The 17,895-nt window shown below is 38.0% G+C and overlaps 1 protein-coding gene across 4 annotated transcripts in view; it reads left to right on the top strand.

Moving 5' to 3' along the window:
- The window catches only part of antxr2a (ANTXR cell adhesion molecule 2a), a 173,549-nt gene that overhangs the window by 135,255 nt on the left and 20,399 nt on the right, over window positions 1-17,895 (top strand). The window lies entirely within an intron of this gene.

The following is a 17,895-nucleotide window of genomic DNA, read 5'->3' as shown; positions in this document are numbered from 1 at the left end:
CGTTCATTACCTTCTACAAGCTTCTGTCGACAAACGTAGTTTGCACTCTTTATGGGGGCAGAAAGCTCAAGGCCGAAAATACATAGCCCCTCCCCCAAGGATATTTTTTATGTGATAAATTCAGCTCCCAATGTCCGTTTCAATGAGTAACATAAAATTTTCAAGTTATGTGTATAATGTGTAGAGCCACAAAAAAAGTGCCCATGCCTGAATAGACACGAGAACCTTATCATTTTAGATTAAACTGTGATTTTGGTCACTATGATTCAAAGGCGAACAACTATGGAATTCTTGGAAATCAGTAGAGGTGTAAAGATGAACCAGTATGGATTGGTTATCGGTCTGTGATGTGTGAGATCAACGTGATCTGTGAAGGCCCGGAACGGTAAAATACCTCGATAAACGGTCCGATAGCCCTGATCTACATCTACAAATCGGTTCATTGATCCAGCTGCTTGACTTGTAAAGGCTGAGGTTTGCTTTTGTGTAGTGGTGACGGCGTGGCGACGATGTAGACTAGGGCTGTCCCAAACAACCAATTTTCTCCCGATTAGTCAGCCGACTATTTTTACGATTATTCGACTAATCTAATAATTAAAAAAATATATTTTTTATTTTATTTTATTTTTTTTTACTAACATAGCAATGAAATTTTTCTTGACGCTTATCAATTCACAAAAACATTTTGGAACACTTAAATTCTTTATTAGAGTACAAATAAACACGTAATTTTTAAAATTTTTATTTTATTTTTATGCATTCGCTGACTTCCAGACCCATATTTTCAGCAATCTCCTTTCAAGAATTGTTTGCCATTTGGCAATCCTTATAATGCCTTGATGAAACATTGTACTGGTGGTTTTACTTGTGGACCTCTTCAGTGAGGTCCTCTCGTCGGCTTGGTGTGGCGCAAAAACGTTTGTAAATGGCGGCGATTTCGCGCTGAACCGGAAACAAAAGTCTGAGCGGATCAATCACAGTCCATTTGCGTCACGTCACCACGCGTTGACGTGACACACAGGCGGGAATTTGCTATGGTGCACGTCAGGCTGCGGCGGAGGGTCGTAAATCGCGTCTGCCTTGATGGCGTAAGTCTGCCGCAGAAGCATAAGCAACCTTAAGAGCAGTGACTTCAGCTGTATAGATAAAAAAAAAGTGATAGCAGCCACCAGCAATATTATTTTCTGCAAAACAACAAGCTTACAGCCACATCTATGCAGCAACGACAAGTAATAGTAGATCATTAATGCAGATGTCATTCAAACCCGCAGTGCCGTATCGAAACTAAAAATTGTCACACAGCAACAACCCAAATAGCACAATAAGCAAGTAAGGCTGTAACAACTAATGCATTAAATTCATTCATTCATTCATTTTCCATGCCGCTTTTGATTAATAAATTAGTTTCCAATGAATTTGATAATCGATTTTTGCCGGCAGCTATGAACAGTCCCATTTTGGTTTTTGTGTGTAGTGTGAGGCTGCAGGGCACACGCGCCACTGATTAGAGCAAGAAAGAGAGATCACTGCTAGTCTGCTACACTCAGGTTGGGTCGCTGGATCAATAACTTCAAATCAATAACAAAGCGTCGAGAGTTAGATTATCTTTTTTGTTGTTAGATTCAGTGTGCCTCTGTCAGAAATGAGTAAAACCGATTGTATTGTTTGTATTCTTTGTTGATGAGATGTTACCGCTTGGCACGGAGCGCTAAACTGGTTAGTAAATATTAGAGGTGTGCGAAATTTCCGATTCTTAGATTATTCGCGATTCGGCCATGAAAGATTCGAGAACGATTCACAACATCTAAATTCCGATTATTGAATTATACCAGGTAAAGCAGAACTAAAGCACAGTCAGCGCGGTCTTCGGGACGCAATGAGGAACGCAACGAGAGTTAATATCATGTTCAACTCATGCCGCTAGATAAAAAAACAATAATACCTGACTGCGGCCGACAGCTGCTTCAAACAACGCCCAGTAGCTAGTTGCTACAAAAATACGGCCACATACGGCTATGGTAGAAATCACAAATATGTAGAACGAGATGCAAAATGACAGACCTCCCATTTAGTAGTTGCCACATTGTAAACAGCCAGCATCTTAAAGCAGTAGACTTTACTAGAAGGCTCTGTTGTAGCGAACCTAATTAACTTTTTATCTAAAATACTTCTAAATCGGCAAAATTTTGACTTGAATCTATCTTTAAGCGATGAAACAGTTTTAAAACTTTGAGATGTCGAAAGTAGACAGAACAACATTAAATTAATTCAATGTAGTTTAAAGCTGCTGATAAAGAATGGGGACTTGGGTATTTTGTTTACTGTTTTGAACAGTTAATCTGATACTGAAATATTAGTTTGGTTTAGCCTGAGAGGATTTTTGAACAATTTTGGAACTAACGTACGAAACATTAAAAGCGGGAGGGGGGGTGTAACATCAATAATCGATTTATAATCGAATCGGAGCCTTTGAATCGTAATCGAATCATTAGGTGCTCAAAGATTCCCACCTCTAGTAAATATGCTAATCAGTGCTTGAGTGTCCGTTTGCATAGTGTTTTAGAGAAGCATATTAGCACTTGCATAATTGTTAGATAGCAAAGTTGTTTCATTTCTTTTTATAAAGAAACCACATATATAAACCCATTCATATAACAGCTTAGAGTCTCATTTCAACATAAGCTCATATTCAAACTATAAATTATCATACAAGAGAGAGTGCTTTGAAGTTGGATTTGGATTGTATTTATAAACAAGTATTTGATAAAGAAAACTGATTCATTACAGTTTGCCTCCTCCTTATCTGAATTTGTTGTTTAGTTTGTTTAAAGAGAATAAATGAGTCATTGGCACAATTTATATCAGCACTGCACACAAGATAAAAAATGTGAAGAAGCGGCACTTTTTTTTTAAAAATTTGAATAAACATGACTTTTGTCTTATTTGTCTACTGAGAAATTAGTTTTATGTTTAATACTCAGAACCTTTATTAAAAACTCAAACACTTACTTACACTTAAAACAGTACAGTTGTAGCCTACAGTTAGTTCAGGAAGCTGTAATAAAATATTATATTTGGAGAAAATAGTCATCCATTTTGTCTTCATTGTTACTTACATCATGCCTAAAACAACTTGTGACAACAAGTGACATTTATCCAATTAATCGATTTATCTTTTAATTAATCGTCCGATTAATCGACTAAAATAATAATCGTTAGTTGCAGCCCTATTAGCAAGTAATGAAACAACTGGAACAGAAATTAAAGAAATAATTAGCACACTACATGAACTTTGAATCTTCCGTCTGTAGTGCCACAGTGCATACTTGGAGGCATGAAGCACTTCTTGAAACGCTGCAATGTTAGACGAGAACGCGGATGAAATCTACAACATTCCTCACCTAAAATCAAAGGTTTGGAAATCAATCGGATTTTTTAAGTATCATGGAAAGCGAAGCAAAAGTAGTCACGGCCGAAGGAAGCTTCTTGAAGCAATAAAAGCTTTGCAGCCAATTGGTTCACACATAGAAACCCGAGCGGTCAACAGTGTTGAAAATTGTATTTGTTTAAAACAAAAAAAAATAATGTGCTCATGTTACTATATGAACAAAATGAAAAGAATGTCATTTTTATATTTATTTTCCTTGAATAAGCAGAGTTTTGCAAACCTGTCAAGTGAGGCACACCAGATTGCCAGTTTTGTATTTCATTGTGTCAATTAAGCCTTGTTTGAAAATACACAGAGAGGCACTGGCTGTTTTGTAGCGGCCATCGTAGGGTCTTGTTGGCTAATGGAAATTTCGGCATCAGCCGTGTCCGGCTCATGTTCCGCTGCTCAACGGTCGTCGCCCTTATTTACAGCAAACAACCTCGTCGTCGTGGAGAATCGATGCTGGAGCAGATGTCGTCTTGAAGGATGTTTCTCTACTTATGAATAAATCACCGCCTTCCATAATTGATGATGGAAAAAAGATGCAGATGTGACAATAGTTGGCGCGAGCGCTTGTTTAAAACGCCCTTGGAGTCCTTCCAGATGTGCTTGTCGCCACCCCCCACCCCTACTAAAACGCTGCATTTCAACTTTTATTCTCTCCAATCGCCTTTTTTTTGTCTTTGATGGATGCCGGTGGAGTTAGTTAATAAAGCAGCTTATTAACCTTAATGACAATGTGATCTTTTACCATTGATAGCTTGTCTGGGACTTAATTAAAGATGATACACTTTTAATTAAGTACTCTTGCTGCCGTCGTCACGGCGACCTCTCCTCCTTCAGTATGTCGTTAAAAAGCCAACGTGGCGAAATCAAGTCAGCTGAGACGATAGAAGTCTTGTAATTTCTGACTTTAGCAAGTTCGCCTGTCAGCTTGTTGGCATTGCAGCTGTTTTTGATGCCACCGGACGCTTAGTCTTTTTTGGGGATGAAAAAAAGGCCAAGTGTTCCATAATTACTATGTGTCACACCTAGCCCATATTTCCACGTAGCAGGGTATTTTGCAAAAAAAGCTTTTCCTATGGTTTGACCTATCATCCACATGCACACGGACATTTTGGGCATTGAAAATGACAATTCTTGAAATCTCTGACCAAAGTGAAGATATGCAAATTTTGCATTTGAAGAGCAATCATATGGACACTCATAACCGAAGATTTAACTGTGGAAACGTCACTGTATGCGACAAACTTTGGTCCTACGTCACACATGAGACCAATGTTTACATTTGGAGGCAACACGGATACCTTCGCAGTGGGTGGTCACGATATCAGTGATTCTGAACTACTCAATGTCAAAATTCGACAAATATTTGTGGTTGAAATGCACTAATTTTCTTCAAGTATAACTTATAATTTTTTTAAAAGATGTTGAAATCATGAGATCAAAATTTTTTTTAAATTTCCCATTTCGCAAAAGGCAAAGGAAGTTCACTATAAAATTGTGAATTGAGTGTACCCCTCTTCAAAGTTATTAAGGCTCCACTTTAATTTGGACCACAACAACGGTATTTTTTTTTAATGAAGCCATTGAAAGGACTGACCATTTATATTTTAATTTAAAGTTGTTAATAATTTTGGGGAAAATTTGTATGGCTGGTTATATCCTAAATTGGCCAATTTCTCTAGCCTCACAATAGAAAATGGTTTTATATGGTATCTCTTTATTAGATTCATCGCACGACCTAGCCTTTAACACAATTATCATTCTAGACAAATTGTTTATACATAAGAATAAATACTTAAATTCTATTCCAAATTTTAATATTTTTCATAAAGATTTATGTCAATGTTTTTTCTCCCTTGAAGTATATGAATATAAGAATATGTGTTACAAATGTTGCACTGAGCTTACTGGTTATTTTTTTTGTAAAGTTGCGCCAGACTTTTCAGCGCCGCCGCACTGTGTCCGTAATTGTAAACAAGTTGCAAAGCACAAACACATGCTTCTTGTTGGTTCTTTTTCGTGGTTTTCGGCAGCAATTTTTTTCTGCTTAGTGGTTAAGGCATCGAAACATGGAATTGAAATTTTAAAAATTAGAACGGTTCCGGGAGCAATGGACTTTTAGAACCGGATCTCATCGATATTCGATGCCCAACCCTATTTGCGATATATGCGATATATATTACGATATTAAAACAAAAATAATTATCACCAGATGACTTCAGTAGCTCTGTTTGGGAAGACTTTGGTTGACTCATTATGACCACTTTGAATTTATTGGGAGATCCGATCAGGTTATTGTAAATTGGGCCGATTGCGCCATTTTTTCAGAGGATCGGAATCAGGTGAAAAGGATTGGGTTTTATGTTTGTCTGCTTCATGCTCGTACAGCCTCTCACCCTCCCACTCGCTGAGCAAACTGTTTTTTTTTTTTTTTTTTTGTCACCAGTCCTGCTGGCGTTTTGTACTGAACGATGATTGACTGGTTTGTAGCTTTGATCTGGCCAGAGACGCCCGGTACCACTACGATGAAAGGCACAAATGTGTATCGTTAAGCCTGGTACACAGTCTGAAGTGTGTGCTGTGGCAACTCATTCATTGTGTAAGTGAGAGGCAGTTCTCTGTATCGGATCAGGACTGTGTATCAGCAGATTTAAAGTCAGGTGACTTAGACTCGGGTGCAAAAATATGCGATCGCGAAATCCCTAGTATTCATACAATACCGTTTAATCCAGGTTTAGGGGGTTTATATTATGTTTTTTTTTTTTTTTATATTAAGTTTACATTTTAAAAAAACAAAAAAACAATCGCACTTCCTGCGATGGGACTATTGCGTATGCGCACATTGAGATGGCGATGTTCTAACACAAGAGAAAGCGCTCTACTCTGCGAGAAAAAGTAGTTTTATCAGCAAGAGAAAGCAGTTCGATCAGCAAGCAAATTCAACTCACTCTGTAAGCAAATCAAAACTTATAAATTATTGTTTTTATTTGCAAACCACACTTCCTCCCTCCTTAGTTTATTCAGTTTATTCACACATCAAAGTATACAATACCTGTCATATACAACCAGATACAGTATATGGCGGAAAACACTCAGGTGACTTGAAGTTCCGCTCCGAGACCCCCAATTTGGCCAAATTTCAAAATTGTCCTATATGCATGTGTGATACATCATTGGAAAGCTTAAAATCTAAATTATTCTGGGGGAAGAAAAATTTTGAACAGGAGGTTATTTTTAAAATATATATATATATATATATATATATATATATATATACATAAATATATATATATATATATATATTTTTTTTTTTAAACAACAAAACCCTAACTGGAGGTGAGAGCACGCGAGAGCAAAATTACAGATGCCATGACTTTAATGAGATGTTATCGCGTACTTACCTCTTTTAGATCCTAAAACTCCATGTAGCATGTATAACTGAGTGTCAAGACACAGCAGTGAATGGTCACAGCCGGATTTTTGGAGGGTTTTATGGGTGAAACATGGTAATACAACTCCTGGTGCTGCGTCACCAGTAGGTAGATGTTGAGATAGTGTAAAGCGCTTTGAGCGCCTTGAAAGGTGGAAAAGCGCTATATAAGTATAACACCATTTAATACAACAAGGTTTGCGATGCAGAAATGGCAGACATCAAGGAGTGGTCGAGATGTTTTTTTTTCCCATATATTTATGTACCCTTTCAATTGTTTTTTTTTTTTTTTTTTTTCAATTTTTCTTTGTTTGGATTGATTATCTAACATATCTAAAAAATACAAATAAGTGATAGTTATGATGTAGATATCCCTGACTTATTTACAGACACCAATATTTTTCATTGTGACGTAATTTGTTTAAAAGTTACAATATAAAAGTTAAAATATGCGAATAAACAATTTTTTAAATTCGTTTATGAAAAAATCGTATTTGTGCATTAAGACCTGCTGTCTAAACTTAGCCTGATGCGCTAACAGGACACTCCAAGGATGCTATTTAATGCAGATAGTAGGAGCCCGGTTTTCCACAAATATGATATACAGTATTGGGCAGATATCTTTATTCTTTTCATAGACTTCATAATGTATTGACGGGGCACGGGACACAGGGCCAATAAATAGGGGCCTGCATTGTTGGCGAGGTCGTCAAAGCTGACCAAGTGGAATCACATAGAGCTTTTTGCGTTGAAAATTCTTGTGAATAAATGGTTACATCCCTGAATTCTTGCTATTAATCCTAGTCTGTTAGTGAATGTAGCTAGCGGCCCCCTGATGTAAATTGAGCTTTTCCAGTGATTTTTTTTTTTTTTTTTTAATAAATGCTTAAATCCCTGATTCCTTTATAGATATGGATGTAAAACAGTCTCAATTCTTGGTTAAAAGCAAAAAAAAAAAACATGCAGTCAGCATTTATTTTACGTAAATATTGCGAACTATAATGCCAATGCAGTAGTGGCTATTTTTTCCCATAGTTTTTTTTCCACGTTTCAAAATGCATGCATGGTACAAAAAATATAATAATTACCTTGAATCCTCGAACAAATCACTCCTGAGACAATCCGTCCTGTTTGTATGCGGTACAGCTTTCTTACTTTTTCAACAGAAATCCGGCGTTAGATCGTTGCGCACGTGTTTGTGAATAGTTCCTCTTGATGTGGGCGCCACCCTACTTGAAGGCGAGGCGCAGTGCATGACCGATCTGACCCGTCAATACATTATGAAGTCTATGATCCTTATGAATGTTGACAGCATCGACTTCTAACCCCCCCCATAGACATACATATAATTAATATAACTATACTATAGACAATTTCAACATTCTGGTTACATTGGATTTGATATGAAATACCATAGTAGTGTCATTTTAAGAATTAGCAAATTAGACATCCAAGTACATTGCTAGGAATTGAGATGGACTGTGACATTTTAATCATTTCATCAAGTTCACTCCAAATCTGTGATCCTCTGCACACAATATTAAAGTGCCTGTGACACGAAAAAGCATGTTTATTTCATAATACACGCCGTATTTTATGCTCCTGAATAAAATGGACCGCTTGGATGTGTGTGGAAGCGATCCCTATATTTATTTAGTTTTTTTAATCCCGCGCCATGAAAATGAGTGACTTCCGGCAACAGTCTCGAGTTGAGAAAGAGAGCGCTGTGACGTGAACGGAGGAAGGAGTTCTCTTCACTATACAGCCATTACAGCTGTTGTATGAGAAGGACTGAAGATTCAGCTGATTTTGCGCATTAATACGTTTATTTTTTGCATCACGCCAGCCAAACGGCTGCAGAAAAATCTTGCTGTATGAGGGAGAGGCATGTGCACCTTTTTGGAGTTTCAAAAGGTTCCCATTCACGGGTGGATATTGGCCAAAACAAGCCCTACTGCTGTGGGACCATGGGACTTATGAGGAAGTGAGTAAACATCGTGTTTTGCATTATGTCAAATACTGGGATCATTTTAATACGGAGGCGGCTTGCATTTTGTGCCTGACATGCTCCTTGTCCCCTCTGCTGACAACCGGCGGCTTGTCGCACATCCCCCCGTCGGGCGAGCAGTATACTCGGCTTTTGCCCTTTTGGTGTGCCCGGTGTTCTGTCAAATTTTCCACCCGATTAGATATAGCAACTTTGTGTTAAAAATAGCCGTGAATACAGCGATTACAAAGTAAACACTACAAAGGTTCGTTAAATAAAGGACTACTTACGTTTGATAGGCATGTAAAAAGCTCTCGTCATGCACATTAGCTGCACGTTAGCTGCACAACGACTGCAGCTGCCCTCTTCCGGGGAGCGAGCTGTAAATTGCTGTCCGCCGGGCGGTTTGTTGATCGGCGAAGACAATCGACAACCCAGTCGTCATGTCAAATGATCTGGGCTAGTTATGTGTGATTTTTTGCTTCGAAGACTTTCAAACATCACTCGGTTCAGGTTAGCATGTCGGCTAGCTGTCACGCCTCTTGGTTTGTTCACATTCGCCGAAGCCGGGGAAGGGAAATGACATAAGCCCAATTTAGGAGTCATAAAATATTAATGGGCTGACTGGTCATTCTCAGGCCATTTATTTAGCTATTGGGGAAAAATACTTGGATAAAAAGAATATCCTGTAAAAAATATTGGAGTAGAGAGACTGAAACAATGACATTTTGCAGCTCTCTTCGTTGCATTGTTCTCGTTGTGAATAATTCCCCATCAATGGGCTGCATACTAAATCAGATAAAATCGTGACTCTGCTGACGTCATCCACCTGTTGGGGACGCTAGAGCCCTATAATGGTAGGTGTGGCTAACCCGCAGATTAGAAGACTAATTTCTCATCATCTGCGCTTTGCTAAGTTGTTGTATATATGTCGTACGCACAGTTTGTACACTTTAGCCTTCTTTTTTTCGGAGAGATTAGATTTTTTTTTTTTTTCCTGGTAGTATAGGTGTGCCTAGTAGTACAGATTGGGATCAGGTCATTATGGATCGGGAATTATGGTTTAGTTAATGGAGGATCTGATACATTACACAAGCATTTTGAAAGTAGTTGTGTTCTTTCAGCCTCAAAAGGTCACACATTTCATCAGCAAACTACACTTATTTCTCTTTTGAATCATCGTGTTTATTTGCAAACCACGCTTTTTCTCTTTTTAGTTTTGGCATGATTCTAACTCCATACACTTCATCCTGATTCATCCAACAATTCCCACACAATGCTTGCAAACAAAGGAGCCTAACAAACATACAATATATCACTGAACTGAATTACAGTTTGCCTCAGATATGGACATTTGTTTCGAGTTTGGGGAAAAATAAACACTCCTCCCAATTGGAGTAACCATTTTTATAGTTGATACTCAATCAAGCTCACCACTACCTAAGATACAGTATAATTATATATGGTTACAATTTTCCAACTCTTTGAATAACTAGCAGACACACACTGTTCCATCTCCAGAATCACATGATACCAAGTGTTCGTTATTAGCATGCGGCTCGATAAGCATATTTTCATATTTTCACATTTCTCTTGCCAGCGCTTGCCAGCGTTACTTTACAACCTCATAAATAACAACTTTGCTATGCGTTGCAGATTTAAAGTTGCAACTTGCTCTTATTTTTTGCTGCAAAATCACATTTGATGCTGAAATATGAAAAGACAAATTCAAATGTAAATGTCATTTCAAAAGAAATGTTTTTTTTTTTTTTCTACAGTTCTGCAGTTTAGGATTAGGACTGACAATGCAAAATGAAGTGGTTTTTTTGTTTTGTTTTTTCTTGAATGTGAAATTTAAAAAATGTCATTTAAAGAAATCAAAGATTTAAAAAAATTCAAAAATTCAATATCTTAAATATAACAATTTTACTTAAATATTTAATAGCTATTCATTTTTAATTATCTGGTAATAATCATTAAGTAGAATTTATTCATACAAAAATATTCAAACAACTACAAATTTATATTTAATTAAAACATTTTTACAGAAAAATACTTCCCCTTGAAAATTACATTTAAATATGTTACAAAATATGTATCTTATTTTATTATTTGAATTAGTTTAGGTCAAATACAATAGTTAATAAGATGAGCAGCATCATATAACATTTAAATATGTAACAAAATATGTATCTTATTGTATTCTTTAAAGTCAAATTTAATAGTTTAAAAAAATAAAGATGTGCAGCATCATATAACAATATATTTTCAAACAAGTAATTACAGTATTCAGTCATTTAAATGCTAAATTAAAATTTTTAATGCAGTTGAAAGTTTAAGATATTTACATTTAATACCTAATTTTATAATTTTAGATATAAATTCAGATGTTTTTTTTAAACCAAAGTTTTAGTTTTACATAATTTAAAATTGACTGGCTGGTTAAAAAAGGGAAAAAAAACATTAGGAATGGGGCAAATTATACAAGAGTGCAGGTGAACTATAAACTGTAAAAGCAGCACATTAACAGTCATATACTAACTATACAGCTGTCTAGGTTTATTGTATTTCAAATTTGGTTTTTATATTGTACAATACTTTAAGTGCCAGCTAATATTAGCTATAATGCGGATCCTTCATAGTGTTAAACAGCTGCAATTCCTTGTAAAAGTGCTCATAATGCTGAATTGAATCTATTTATTAGCACACCACCATCAAGAGACTTTTATGGCAGCGCATTGGTGTGCGTTAGCCTGCGGCCTTGTGAGCTTATGTTTTTTTGCTGCACTTTGGAAACATTTGTGACATCTCCAGCGGGGCCGCTTTGTAAAGCCGACGCATAAATTAAAAGTACACACGAGCCCGGTGGCCCCCCGACGACACCCCCGCACCCTCGACGCTGATACGCCGTGGCACCCACGGCGGAAATTAACAAAATGTACGCTGCCGCCACGTCCGTGTGTGGTATGTTGTTGTTGTTCAGAGTTGTTGTGTTTAGCAGACGCTGTGGTTTCAGCGACACTCAGCAGCTGCGTGACCTCTGGCTTCATTTTTTTGAGCAACGAAAAAAAACATTTTTTGCCTTTTCTCCCAGTACTCCTGAAGACTATATCAACGATACTGGCAATTGGTTTAATGTAGTGCTCAAAAGATTTAACGCCATATACAATCAATTAGTTATATGGGGCAAAGGCCCAGATACTACAATTGTTTTTTTTTTTTTTTTTTTTTTTTTTTTTTATGAATGGCGTTTCTTCGGCACTCTGCACAACCCGAACCGTTTACCTGATCGGCACCGTTCAAGTATAAAAAAAAACGGAATTTTCATGCGATGCAAGGATTTTTTCGAACGAACCCCCGAAATTTTCCCTTCACTTGTAAACGCAGATTTTTCGGGGGGGTAAAAAAAATCTAAAAGTATCTAGTCTACAAATTTTGACCAAATTTCAATGCCATTGACGGCCATGGACGTCCAAATTTCCCATTCATTTCCAATGACATTTACTTTAGTTAATGCTATTGACGGCCATGTATGTCAGTTCTTTTGATGACAATGTACTTGGATTCCACTGATGCTGTAAGTCGATGCCATTGACGGCCAGGGGCGTCCAAATTTCCCATTCATTTTCAATGGCAAAAAAAAAAAAAAATGTGTCCCCCAAATCAACAGGAAATGAATAGATTTCAACAGGATGTGTCCCCGAAATGTCCCGATTCCATTAACGCATATGGATGTCCAAATTTCCCATTCATTTCCAATGGCATTTACATTGCATTGATGCCATTGACACCCATGTACACTACCGTTCAAAACTACAAGTGACCCCAAACTTTTGAACGGTAGTGTATGTCGATTCTATTAATGCCAATGTACTTGGATTCCTTTGACATGTGTAAGTCGATGTCATTGACGGCCATGGACGTCCAAATTTCCCATTCATTTCTAATGGCAAAAAAAAAACTGTCCCTGAAATGTCCCTAAATCAACCTGGGTGGGACTAAGATCTGTATCTCCCTACAGAAAAGCCCCATAGTAATTTCTCCAGAAATTGCAGTTTCTAGTTAAATATAGCCATTTAAAAAATTGGCATTATTTTAGAAAAAAATATGGTAGAATTCAACCTGAAAGTTACTTCAGTCAAGGTAATGGCATAAATGTAGCATATTACTTAGGGAGACCACCTGTCTGGTTTTAGGATGGACACTCAGCTTTTTCAGTGATGTGTCCGGCATCCAGCACAACTAATTAGCCGGACGCTATTTGTCCGGCTTTTAAAGAAAATGGGCCGCGGTTCAGATTATGTGACTCATCTCAGCCCCACGGTTTTCACAACTGGTCTGTGATTAGGCTAAGAATGGCTTCAGTTAAAAACGTCCTATATCATTGGTTCAATAAAATGTAAACAAAGCTTAACGTGTGGCTATCTGACGACATAATTTCCTCGCCGAGATTTTACAAAGTGCTAGCAAACAGGCCACGGTGGACATCTTTTAACATGTATGGATGAAAGAACAAAATTTCCTCACCAAAAGCAGTCGAGACTCGTTCCACAGTTTCCGCACACTTTGCCGGTGTGAGGTGGACGTGAGCAGCGGGGGTGAAGCGGCGGTAAAACGTCACACGGAGAGCGCGAAACATGAAAGAATGAGGCAAACAGCACGTGCGTCAACATTGAAAACATTTTTTGGAGAACCCTCATCGCCTCTGGATAGCAAAATAACTGCAGCTGAACTTTGTAAAGTTGTTTCTCTTATAAAGGGTTCACTACTTTTTGAGCAGTTCAATGCTCACATTGTTTTTACACAGAAAAATTCTTGTTATTAAGAATTTTATGTATTACAAATGTTCCTTCTGTTGTACCATTGGTCTGCCAAAATATCCGGCGAAACTTCTACCAATGGCGAATTTGACACGGTAAGTACTACCGTGCGCTTTCAGCTTGTTTTTTTAGATGCATATAGGCAGAACGTACTAAAAAATGCCGTAAGAAAATACTTATCTGTAATAATATCAAATAAAGGTGCTACGTGACTAATATGGTCAACAGATAAACACTGCTTTAAGCTGCCTGCGACAGCATGAAAAAATTTCTTAAATAGCATTATTATCTGAATTACAATCGTATTTTGAGATGATTCAACTATATACAACAATTTGGCAAAAGTGCAGATGACGAGAAAATGGTCGTCCATTATAAAATTGGCTGCCATTTAGCCGCTACCTGTCATTATACCGCTCTAGCGTCGCCAGCTGGAGGATGACGTTGGCAGGGTCACAATTTCATCCGATTTAGAATTCAGCCCATTGAGGGGGAATTATTCAGAACGAGTAAAATACGAGCAGCAAAATGTCATCGTTTCAATCTGTCTTCTCCAATATTTTTACAGGATATTCTTTTTATCAAAGTATTTTCCCCCAATTGCCAAATAAATGGTATGGTCATGACAAATAACAGTCTTGTGCTAAATGGAATATGAAATATTAAAAATGCATTTATTTGGTACGACTTGGCAAAATTACTCCATAATGGTCAAAAGTGTCCACTTCTTACACCTCCCGAACTATATTTTATGCCACCGGAGTTAGTCCGGCTTTTGTCATTTCCCTGCTCCGGCTTCAAAGAGCGTAAACAAACCAAGAGGCGTGACAGCTAGCACACATGCTAACCTGAATGGAGCGGCGTTTCCAAGTCTTATTCTCTCCTTTCGAAGCGAAAGATCACATAAAACTAGCCCAAATCATGTCACACGGCGGCGGGGTTGTCGATTGTCTTCACGGAGCGGCAACCCTGCCGGCGACGAGCAAGTTACAGCTTGTCGTTCCCCGGCTCCGGGCAGGAGAGCTCGTTTGCCGGGGAAGCAGCTGGAGAATGACCGCCGGACAAACCGGTCGACGTCGGAGGAGCGCGAAGCTGCCCGAGCATAACCCGAGGATAGTGGTCTATTGCCGGGCACGTGAAGAGGGCAGAGGGGGCTGGAAGTCTGGACGATATGGAGAACTCCACGAGCATAAGCCTAGTATAGCGCTCTCCCGGCAGGCACGCGAAGAGGACCGAGGGGTGTGTGTGACAAACCGCCAGTCATCGGCAGAGTGCAATTATCGGTGGACAAGGAGCATTGTCAGCCACAAAATGCAAGCCACATCCATATTAAAACGCGTGCCATGATACCAGTATTTGACATAATACAAAACACGATGTTTACTCACTTCCTCGTGAGCCCAATGGTCCCACAGTTGTCGGACTTGTTTTGGCCAATCTCGGGGTGAACGAGAGTCCATCAGCATGCTATAAAGCAATGCTGTATTGTGAGATGCTGAACTGGGTGACGTCACATTCGCATTTGTCGTCAACCCGAGACTGAAGCCGGAAGTCATTCATTTTCATGGCAATGTATTCAAAAAATTTAGTAAATAAAAACGATCACTTCCACTTACACATCGGTCCATTTCATTCAGGAGGATAAAATACCGCGTGAAATGTGAAATAAACGTGCTTCTTGCTGTCATAGGCACTTTAAAGCTACCACAGGAAAACATAATACTTAAAAGCTATCAGAGGAAAACATGCCAAAAGTATTTTGAGGTAATGGAAAGGAATTAAACACTCAATAAAAACGAAAATAACAAATAGTACTCGTTGCTTTTATTTTATGTGCGCATGAGTACCCAATCGCATTGGGCATTTGTAGGATTGTATTGTTGCAAGGCTACTGTTTGATTTACATTATTTGACTGGAAAAAGAAAAGAGCTTTTTGTTAAAGGTGGATTTTCTACAGAAGAGGTATTATTTAGAACATTATTTGAGATTATTCTGATGCGTCTCATAGATATCACATGTAAATAGAACTAGATGCGAAATGGCAGACTCGCCACCGTTAGTAAACAGCCGCCATCTTAAAGCATTAGACTTCTCAGCGGTAGTAAATAAGATAAAAGTTGCTGGACCTTGGTAACGTAACGTTAGCCTGCGGAAGGCTAGGGTTCTATTAATTATGACTACTGTCGATGCGTGGCTAACGTGTCTTACATACAGACATTCAATCTGTAAAAACAGTACTGTAGAGTGATAAGGGTGTGAAATAAAAACATTATAAAGTTAACTGTCAATTTTAGCTCAGTAGTCATTGTTGGATAAAACACCAAGTTGCACTGGTGCCTAATATCCTCCAATACCACAAGTATCCCACATTTATTTTGAACACTGCAAAAACTCAAAATCCTATCAGGACTTACAATTTAGACAAATTTAAAACTTAACTAGAACTTAAAGCTAGCTTGAGACAAATGGAAACTTTTAAGTGATATGTATAAGCGTAATGACATTTTTAGGTAAGATTTTTTTTTTTTTAATAGGATATAGAAGTTTTTTGAGTGAAAGCTGTAAATTTTTTGTTGTTGTTTCTTTTTTGTAGTCACATCTTAGATGCAATTGTTGACTGTTTTTTTAACAATGTACATTGAAAACAGGCATTGATCGTCTGAAAATGGTTTAATATTAGGTGAAATGTCTTGTTTGCTGATGTATATTTATAATTGCTCTTTACCTAAATAAAATCATGTTTTATACGATTACTCGATAGAATTTGCATTCGAATACTAGATTACTAAAATATTCGATAGCTGCAGCCCTAAAGGCATCTTTGAGTGAACTTCGAGTAAAATGAAATATCTCGAGACTGGGCCAAGTGTTCTCTTTTTTGGAAATCAAAATATGGTCACCTTAAACTAAATTGTCCAAAAAAAGTTTGACCTTTAATTGGTATTTTTTACTATTTACTCACACAAATATGATATGTAAGCCGTGCAAAACTTTATTGTTGATGAAAATACACCGCAGGTCTGATGTTTTTTTTGTTTTGTTTTGTTAAATATGTACTTCATTTTGACCTTATGAAGGTGGTCCCCCTACATACAGTAAATGTAGCATATTACTACTAGCTGACATTATTTGTGTTGAAAGGGAGATGTGGATGTTAGCATCCAAGAAAAGTAATGCTGTCTCCACTAATGAAGTGATTGGAAAAAAACGGAATTGCACATAATGTTTAACCGCTCATTTTTGTCTCATTGTTGCAAGCACAAAGGACATGATTAATGTGTTTTGTGTTCATCATCGCGAGTTCAAATTTTAGTTGTCAATCATGAAATAATAAGACGGCAACACGTGTTTATGACACAAAAATGTTTTGAGACAGAATTTTTTTTGCATGTTTGCTTGAAGGAGTAGAAACAACATTACCCACAATAAAGGACTTTAAAACCCTAAGTCATTTTATAATCCGGATAGCTAGCTTATTAGGTATGTTGCGCTAATATACCTTTGCAAGACAGTCAATTTGCTACTAAGATACTAGTAAAATGCGGAACAGTCTCTTCTCCTCTCCATTGGCTAGGCTCCACAGCACTTGTGATTATTTCATGCTCTTAAATTCTTGATGCGCTCCTCCACGGCTAGTCTGCTTTGGCCCTGTGTGCCGTTTACGCTGTGCGACGACTTGGAAGTCGTCGCGGTGCGGAGCCGCACAGGTCCCCGCGGTTGGATCTAGCTTGTCCATTAGCGCCATCTGTGCCGTCCCCGCGCCGTCTGTGAGGGCCCCGCCGCCCGCGCCAAAACTATTGGCATTTCTCTGGAACAAGCGCACGGACGGTGCCCAGAGCACTTAGCTGCCAATGATGTGCTCTTACTCGCACCAAAAAAAAAAAAAAAAAAAAAAGAAAGGGAGGGAGGCTTCAACTCAAGGAAGCAGATGGGCACCGAACATCTGCAACCACTACAAAATGGCGCCTAGTGGTGCCTAGATACAGGAGGCTGTGCTGATTCGAACAGGTCAAAATAAGGTAGCCGTGACCAAGCACAGATTTTTTTGTTTAAATTGTTTAAAATCACAGTAATGAGCAGAGGTGAGCGTATGAAATGCTATCATCTTCGCCATTCTCATTCAAAATAGTAAGGCAAGATTTAATTTGGATTTGTACACTTAGCATTTTGTTAGAGCTCACCCGAAATAGTAACTGACTTAAAGCATAAACTTTTTTTTGC

The sequence above is a fragment of the Corythoichthys intestinalis genome, chromosome 3, assembly GCF_030265065.1.
Source record: "Corythoichthys intestinalis isolate RoL2023-P3 chromosome 3, ASM3026506v1, whole genome shotgun sequence".
In the NCBI taxonomy this organism is placed as follows: domain Eukaryota; kingdom Metazoa; phylum Chordata; class Actinopteri; order Syngnathiformes; family Syngnathidae; genus Corythoichthys; species Corythoichthys intestinalis.
The sequence above is the reverse complement of the archived record's forward strand: the minus strand, read 5'-3'. Positions and strand labels throughout refer to the sequence as shown.